This window comes from Fukomys damarensis, unplaced genomic scaffold, assembly GCF_012274545.1.
Source record: "Fukomys damarensis isolate Sample0158 unplaced genomic scaffold, DMR_v1.0_HiC HiC_scaffold_35, whole genome shotgun sequence".
NCBI classification, from domain to species: Eukaryota; Metazoa; Chordata; class Mammalia; order Rodentia; family Bathyergidae; genus Fukomys; species Fukomys damarensis.
Genome location: NW_022900947.1, coordinates 22,142,823 through 22,152,926, shown reverse-complemented (window position 1 = coordinate 22,152,926; position 10,104 = coordinate 22,142,823).

Below are 10,104 nucleotides of genomic sequence, written 5' to 3'. Positions count from 1 at the left end.
CCAGTGAATGCTTAAATTTAAGAAGTTTAAAAACTTATCACTGTGAAGGACACATTGACATGAATCCCCCTAAAAATACTCCCTCTCACTTCATATACACTGATCCTGCCATTCTTGCCACTTTCTGGAGCATTTCTGGATGGTTTTTTTTTTTTGGTTTTTTTGTTTTGTTTTGTTTTGTTTTTTTCACTGGGAATTGAACTCAGGTCCTTGCACTTGGAAGGCAGGTCGCCAAATCGCTGAGCTAAATCCCCCGGCCCTGGATGTTCTTTACATGACTATTTTTATGGGTGCCTTGATATCCTAAATCAATTTGAAGTACATATGAAAATATATTTCAAATAAAAACATTCAACCTTATCCATCAGATTTGGTACTGCGTGATTTATGATAATCCCAAAAGTCAAAATGACCTCTGAAGGGAAATGTTTTGAATCACATCAGGCCCTCATGGCAGCCATGACAATGCAAGTAAAGACACTCATGAAAAAGGACTTCCAGAACCGCTCCGGAAAGTCGAAAGAATGATGGGATAAACATGTTTGAAGCCATGAGATGTATTCTGACGGGGAATTCTAGCAATGTGTTTTACTTTTTATAAATTTAAGCATTCAGGTTTTTTGTTGTCATAACTTTTCAAAAGAAAATCAATGACCATGTATGTGTGTATCACTACAGACAGAGCTATGCATAAAATCACTACATCTCATTAAAGCTGTTCCCTCCTACAAGCACCATTCAATGATCTGATAAAATTTACTGAGATAATTTATGCAAAGTACTAAATGACATAACTGACTGTCATGTTGAACAGTTGCATATTTCATATTTATTTATTAAATTTAGTCATCATTTCTTCTTCTTCTTTTTTTTTTTGGATACCAGGGATCATCAAACTTGGGACCTTGCGCTTGCTAGGTAGGAGGCAGAACCACTGAGCTAAATCCCCTGCCCAGTAATCATTACTTTTATGTGGTAACTTGACTGTATCACAGGGAACTCAGAAATATGATCATATTTGAAGACCCGAGTAAGACAGATAGGTTTAAATTATGTGGATGATCCTTATCTGACCAGTTGACTGCCTGAGAAGAAAAGCTGGCACTCCCTAACTTTTTAGAATTCTAATAATCATTCTTGCCTAATGACCTTTGAATTGTGAGGTCAGCTTTTTCCTGCTTCTGTAAATAAACTGGAATAAAGTATTTTCCTTAGTCTTGTGTCTACTGACCTTCAGATTGAGACTGTACAACCTGCTTTTCTAGTTTTGAGGCCTTTACAATAGACTGGAACTACAGAGTTAGCTCTCCCGAGTCTCCAGCTTTGTGATTAACATTAGATCTTGAGACTTAGGAGACTTTATAATCATATGACCCAAATCCTTACATTAAATCATATTTAATTTGCTCTATTTTGTTGGAGAATCCTAACTAATATAAGAACCAGGCATCCATATATAAGAAGGAAGTAACAATGCAAAGAAAGATAAGATTTCTTCTTTCATTGAACTTGCATTCTAGACGGGTTTAATAATTAAAGACATGAGTAAATGAATGAAAGAACAGACATAGATTGGAGACAGATGCTTAAATAAAATACTGAGAATGATTTTAATTTTGGATGGTAGCAAAGAAAGTGGTTTGGTGGCCAAGTTTATGTGTGATAATCAAGGAAGCTTTTTAGAAGGCTATGTATTAATATACATATGAAGATATAGAATAATCTAGGGGAAAATAAGGGGGACACATTACAAAATAGAAATCAACTTCAGAGAAAAAATGAAAAAGAAAGCAAAATACGTGGGTTGTCAGACTATTATAGGATAAGTAAAAGAAAAGTGGCAGACACACCAGAAAAATATACACATGAACCAAATGACTGCCAAGAGCTGTTTTGTCCTCTCTAAAAATGACTTTGAAATTTAATCTCCATGGTGATGTATAAAGGGGGAAGAAAAAGAGGATTTTAGTAGGTGATTAGGTCATGTGAGATCTGACCTCATGCATTGATTAATCAGTGCATGGCTCAATAGGTTAATAAGTGATCTGGGAGGTGAATCTGTCATAAAGGCCAATTTCATTAAGGTCGTTTATGTGCCCTTTGACCTATATGATATCCTATGGTGCATTAGGAAGCTGCATAGATTTTTCTTAAACAGGGAAACCCTCACCAGATGTGCCTTTTCCCTTGGGCCTTCTAGATCCATGACCTTCAATTGATAACATTTTATAAATGGCCCTGCCCATATTATTCAGTCAAGCAGTAGAATAGAAGAGAAAACACTAAGATCTAAGAGTTAAAATTTGATAGAAAGTTCAATGTGAAATATACATGGTCTGAAGAAAGTGTGTTGTATGAACTGATTTTAACTACTCATATTATAGCATGTACTTTAAATATAAATATCTGGTTACCATGAGGATAATAGCTAGCTAAAGAGAAGATATCTCAGGGAAATCTTAAAATAATCTAAATGTGAGTTGATAGAACCCTAAACTGGGGAGAAAATAATTAGAAAGAGAACTACTAGACATACTCAGGATACATTTTCATTCCATAGCAATAAATTTGGCACAATGACTGAAAGAAAGAAAGAAAGTTAGACAAGTTTCTAGTAATTAAATGTTTAAAGATAATTTCTAGTCATTATTGTGTATTATGACTGCATTGAATAACCTTAAAATCTAAAATAAATGACACATGTAAAGAAACATTCATGCATTACACAGACATATAATTTTATTTACAACCTACTTCTTGCCTTCCTGTTAGCAACTGATTTAATACCAAATCTCACTGATTTAATACTTAGGGAATTCTGTATCAGAAAAAAATTTGGCAAGAAAACAATTAGTTCAATGAGAGATTCTGAGATAATATGGCAAGAAAAGAAGTTATTTGTGAGACACCAGTAGCCAAAGCCAAAAACTGACATGCAATGGATGAACAAATTGTTATTTTTCTGGTAGTAGAAAACATACAAGAACATCATCAGAGACCCTACAGTTTTCTGAGTTGAGAGGTGTTATCATACCTCTCAATTGTCAATGAAAAGAAATTTTAAATCTCATAAATAATGGCATATTCTTTTGCTTTATATATTTTGGGCTTAATCTTAGTAAAGGGAGAAAATAAAATAATTTGACAGATGCCACTGCTCATGCATTCCTTTGGCCAGGACTTATACTCTACAGTTCCTAACCAATTATCTTTATTCTTGCTTCTACGATATTCAGGACACAATTTATGTCTCATGGGTAGGAGCATTTTTGTGTTCAATTCTCCTTCAGTCTAGGTGACCAATTCCTACCCCTTCCACAGAACAGTAAAAGAAAAAATATATATCTCCTTCATTTTTTATTCTACCCCATGACCTCAGAGGTTTTCCCCCAGAATCTCAGCTCCCCTCAAAAACAATATTTTACATGACCATACACAGCACTTGAGAGCTTTACTTCACAACAACATTTGAGACTTGCATCTGCACAGGCAAGTGGCCTGTTGAAGCACAGCCAAATGCCATGTTTGCTGCACAGAAAGAAAATATTGGCAACATTAAAATGTAGTTTGTCCCCAGTGACTTAACATATCACTTTTGGAATAGTCTCAAGTTCCCAATGAGCTCAGCATTCAATTAATTATTTTATTCATTTCTTTAACAAATATTTGCTGTTTATTCTATGGGTATGGATGATTTTGCTAGGATAATATTGTGAAAGTAGTAACTGAAAGAATACAAATAAAGATTGAGCAGGTTCTTTGTCCTTCGTAGAGCGGCAAAAATGCAACAATAACAACAACAAATCTGGAGTACTAACTGAATTAACGTAATGGTGGATACAATCCTCTTTGTGCAGTAAGTACGTAAGAGGTATTTGTTTGCTAATATTTGCTTTCCAAAATGGAGCTTCTATCTGCAAAGACCTTAGACACAAAGTTAGATTAAACAAGGATTTCAGAAGCAAACACTTTAGCAGCTGAGGAAAGTTAAAAAAGGAAGCACTAGGAAAGAATAAAAGCAAGCATAACAAAGGAATGGATATGAAGATACATACAGTGAGTTCCTGACATTTTCTTGAAGGTTGGTGTTTTAAAGATGATTGCTGAAAATAAAGTTTAAAAGACAAGTTTAAAATAGAACTTATACAACTTTGTATTTCCCTCTACAGGAAGTGGGAAATACTACTCATAAAGAATCTGAAAATAGTTGTTAGGAAAATTAATTTGCTAACCATAAAGGGAAGGAAAATGGAGCTTCCATGGAGCTAATAATCTAATATCAGCACAATTGCCATGTGGTACACAAATTAAAAATGGGTAAGTCATGACAAAACCAAAGGTAATAGGAGGAAATCTGTAACAATTTCAATGGCAACATTGTCAGACAGAGAATGAAGTGAATGACTCAACTCAAATACAAATTCATTTCAGACAAATGGTGGAGAAGAAATAGAGTTGTTTCTTTTTGCAGCCAAAAAGAGCACCTGGCTTTGGTAGCCTTTGTGTGCATCTGATTATACTTTTATGGGGCAAAAATTGCAACTACAGGAAGAACTCTACTGAAAAGCAGAAAATAAATTAAAGCTAATAAAAAAACTATAACATGACCAAAATCAACTGAAGAGAATGAAGAGAGTGGTTCATTCATCCTGAGTTTAGAAAAGTTTATGAATGTCTTTCTAAATTTTTAAAAAGAAATTACATGTGAAAATGTGCTGCTTTGTATATTCTCTGAAGGGTATTTATTTTACAACATTTTAATTTTTTTCTAAATTTTAAAGAAACAAGGAAAATTATAACTTACATATAATTTCAATATAACAAAATATAATTATATAGAAAACAGCAAAATGTAATATATAATTAAGAAATAAAATTCATAAAATACAATGTTGTAATTTACAAGATCATGTTATTGAAAAGAATACAGTTTTTCATTCATAAGATTTTCAAATATAGATAAATATTCTTTCATTGTTAATTTATCAATTTTACTTTTTTAAGTTTGGCTTTATTTTTTGTTTACCAAAAACAAAATATTAGTTTCATTGTGAGATTTTAATATTTACATAAGCTAATTGATTTTTATAATATCTATATCTCTTGTTTTCCTTGCATATTTTCGATTGTTCTAATTCTGAAGTTATTGATTATTTCACTTATTTTTAATTTATAACAAGTTATTTATGGGTTGCTTTGTCCCTTCTTTAAAGGTTTATAAATAATGCTTCTTCTCTCTCTCTCTCTTTTTTTTTTTTTGTACCGGATAGCAAACTCCAATCCTTGTACTTGCGAGGCAGGTGGCAGAATCACTGAGCTAAATCCACAGCCTGATGTTTCTTCTCTTTACTAAAGATTTTCTACTTTCACGTTTAGTTAGGATTCTAATATTTGTTTGCTTATATTCTTTAATGATGATAAAGTATATAAATATTTAATTCACTTTAAATATTGCTATTTTATATAACATAAAGTACATATTTTGAATATTTTCCGGTCCTTATATTAGTTTTACTTTCTACCTTTTGGTGTTAATTTGACTTAATTCCATTATAGTAGATACATTATTAAACTATCAATGTGTTTAATATCATTTGTTTACAACTTGTATTTTTCTTTCAAAGATTAATTAATATTTAAGGTATTATAAAATCACTTTACTAAATATACCTCAAACATCATGTGGTACATAAGAATATAATTTCTGTCAATTAAAACTATGTTAAAAAGAGAAAATAAAAGTACAGAAGCTGTGATCTATTAAAATTATTAAAAATAGACTCATACAAAATTGCTTCAGAAGCATTAATTTCTTATTTTTCCTTTATGACTATTCCTCCACTGAAATCAAATACATCTAAATCAAACATCATAGATAGATTTCTCTATGCCTGTATGTTAATGTTCTATGTAATTGTCAAATCCTCTTCCTGTGGAAAAACATATCAATAGTTCCTAGGTTAGTATGCTCACAAGCATTATTCCCTGTGCTTGCCCGGTCAGGTACTCTCTGTTCAACGATTCCTCACCTAACTACAGCCTGCACATTTGCTGTCTTCCTGGGAACTGCTTTAGGGATGTGACAAGGAAATGTTAGATTAAGGTATACAGCAATATTCTATTAAAAATAATATATGTTAGAGAGGACCATAATTAATACAGCCTTTAAATAAGAGCAGAGAAACTTCCTTCTTTTTCACTTTTCTATTTTCAGAATAGTTGATATCCAAGATAGGTTTTCCAATTTCACTCCATTGCCATGAGCTTTATGGGTGTATGTGGTGGTGGGGTCCTCACAGATTTTGGCATTCGTGTGTAAGCTTTGTGTCTTCATGTGAAAGGTGAAACGGTGTGGAGGTGTTGTGTTAAAGTCAAACTGCGTACTTGACCAAAAGTCATGTGACTCATTTAACAAGGAAAAACCAGCCATCATTTCTAACCCTGTACCTTGTCCTCCAAAAACAGGAGGTCTATTTGAATATCCGGATTCATTCTTACCATTATTCATGTTGCTGTGTGCCATTAAATGGCTTCACTGATATGCACGCCGATGCCTGGCTCCTGGTTAGGTTATGCGACGGAAAGTATGACAATTGACTGAATCAGAGCAGGATAAGAAGGTTACATAGTTAATTTCTCTAATCGTCCACTTCAGTTATGCTCCTCTTTGTTGGAATCTGTTATGGGTATGGCTAGCAGGCCTCTCCCCTCAGAGGCTCTATCTTCAAAATCAAATAAGAAACTTTCTCCTAGCCTGCCAGGTTGGGGAGTAATGCAAAGAATCTTTTTACTACAACTGAAGCTTAGTACCTTCCTCTTCTTGCCCAACAATGCCCTATTTTCTCCCTCGTCACTGGCTGATTCACTATCATTACTTAAAAATCCTCTATAGTATTTCTATATTCAATTACTCACATGTACCTCATCCTATCGCTATAGTTTCCAATATTGAAAATGCTGAAAATACCCAAAATATATGCAAACCTAAGTCTATAACTGTTACCTAAGGGAAGTATGGTTTATGGGTAATCATAGAGCAACTTTATTTCATCTGTCAAGACACTTTGTATGTGCTCCAAATGGCAGGGTCTCCCTCTATTACTAGATAAAACTTAGGCAAAATAAAATAAAGTAAGTTGTGACTTACAAACACACACACACACATACACACACTCACACACTTTTTTTTTTTTTTTTTCATTTGAGTAGTTAATATGCCAGGCTTCTGTAATGGTTAAGATTTTTATCTTGGTTTGGAATGAAACCTGTTCTCCATCGCTGTCTCTAGAGGGAGCCCTGCAATTATGATCACTTCAGAGCAGTGGAAAAGCTCTGCCCCTTTCCGTGTGTATTATTTTTGTCTTGCTAGTCTCAAGCCCTTTACAATTCGCATTTTACCGGTGCCTTTTGAGTCAAGTCTTTGACATTTCAGAGACAAAAATAAAAGCAGTGATAACTGACAACAATGAACTTTACCTGAGGCCTTTGCTCCTAAAAAACAGTAGTGGTTGGTTCAGTAATCCCCCGTCCTTCCGTATCTGGGAAAGGCTCACTATAAGTAGCCCTCCTTCTTACGAACTTTACCTGAGGCCTTTGCTCCTAAAAAACAGTAGTGGTTCAGTAATCCCCCGTCCTTCCGTATCTGGGAAAGGCTCACTATAAGTAGCCCTCCTTCTTCATATGCATTTGTTAATCGCTCAGATGATCCCCTTGTATATCTGTGACAAGGATAGAAACAAACAACCCCACACACCCCAAACCCCGTTATTTGTTTCATAAAGAACTGAACTTTCTCCTCACGGATCTGTGTTACATGTAAACCAACAAAGTCCACCATAACATAATGTGGCAGGCATTTTTATTACCCGTACCACAGACTCAAGGTGTGTGGGCCCAAGAAACTTAGACTTCTTTCACTGAGAGTTCTTTAATTCTAATATAGAAAAGTTCACATGACATCAGAGAAAAAGTCACTACATTTTAAGATACCATTCTCTGCTTCATTGGTTTTAATTTCTCTGATATTAAATATTGGATCATGGTTGACACAATCTTTTAGGGGTGTTCTGTTTTCAATGTTTTGAATTGTACAAAGTTTCTAATACCCATTATTTGATATATTTTCACAGAAATACTCTGAAATATTTCAAAATAGCCTCAAATTCCTTGTTTGCATTTACATGACTAAAACTGAAATAAAATGTGGGTGTTTAAGAAAATTACAATTTATTTTTGTATTTTAAATAAGTGATCAATGATGTGTTTTTACTAGAATATCTGATATTTGAATTCTCTGATAATGATTCAATGAGTTTCAGGCAGTTGGTTTTATCTCTCAAAAGAAATACCGTTTTTAAAACAATCTTAAGGTATGGTAAATTTCTGGACACACTCGAAGTACTCACTAAAAAATACTGTTCAACCAGTTTTCTGAAGCAATCTTTTAACTAGTTGAAGGTTGTACACAAGTAGTCTCAAAATTTAATTTGCTTATACGTATTGTTTTTAAGTTGTGAAGAATATAAAAACTGTAAAGCCATTAAGTCACATAACTGATATGTTCAAACTCAAAAGAAAAATGTTAATTCTAATTTAATCAAACTTATAAAATGCCATAAACATTTTCTATAATCTTATGTAAAAAATGCTAGTGTCGGGCCGGGGATTTAGCTCAGCGGTGCAGTGGCCTGCCTTGCAAGCACAAGGACCCGAGTTAAATCCCTGGTACAAAACAACAACAACAACAACAAAAAACCAAAATGCTAGTGTCACTTAAATGCTAATAGCCTTATAATATAAATTTTTGCTATTTCACTAAGAGTTCTATCTTGAATATCTACCTTCTTTAGTCATGGGTAATCTTAAAGAGATTAAATTAAAATATCACAAGTGCAAGTTTATAATCTGTGACATTTATATTACATTGTAAGAGCTAAATGGATTTACATTTTATAGGTTTTGTGGTAGGCATAAAATATTTTAGAGAAATGTGCTAATTCATAAGGAAATATTTAAACAAAAACTTTATTTGCAGAAAGTATTCAAAATAAATGATTAATGCTGTGCACAAGTAGTAGTTGAACAACATATATCCACAGAATAGTGTAACCTAATGCTTTTAAAAATCATGATCCTAGGGCCTGGGATTTAGCTCAGCGGTTCGGTGGCCTGCCTTGCAAGTGCCAGGACCCGAGCTCAATCCCCGGTACCAAAAGAAAATAATAATAATAATAATAATAAATAATAATAATAAATAAATAAAATCATGATCCTTGAGCGTTTTTAATAAATTTTAGAAGCATTCGTGGAAACAAAGAAGCAGATGAGAAAACAAAATAAATAAGCCTCAGTCTAGTCATGAATATAAATAAAATGCATGTTGAGGGTGGATTTTCATGTGCAGGACATTTGAAGAGATCTCTAATGTTACGCAGGAACTCTGTGTCTTCAAAGGGACACATTGCCCTCTATGATTTAGTTAGAATTGTTTTATCTCCCACTTTACCATGTCATAAGCTTTCCAAAGAACTAAACATTCTTCCTAAAGTGGTGTTTCCTGCTAACCTCTCTGTTTTTCTCCATTTCTCTCTGTATGTATAGCCAACTGTGTAAATAGCCTGCTCCTCTCTTATTTTTAAATATACCTTGTTTTCCTCCATCACTATCAGAAAACAAATAAGATTTTGTGCACTAAATACTTCAGGCAGCCCGGCACAACAAAGAAATGTTCCTTATAACAGAGTAGAGGATACAGCTTGAGACTGTATTATTCTCCTCATCCCTGTCCTGACTGAGTACATCTCCCTGTTAGAGAACTGATGTCCTACCACTGTGCTTCTATTCTACTCAGAAGACAATCTACAAGAGATCTCTCATATATCTTTATGGAGAAAACAAATTTTTTCAAGTACTCCGCTACAAACTACAGGGCTTGCCTTTTAAACTTTCAGAATATTTTGATGTTTCCTTCTCTGTTTCAAAATTTAGCAGCACGAACAAACCCTGGCATTCCATTTATGATTATATCTTTGAGCAATTCAATATTTCAGGGAAAGTTTCTTCATTCTGAGAGGAACAAGACAGCCTAATATTTTTCATAGCAAT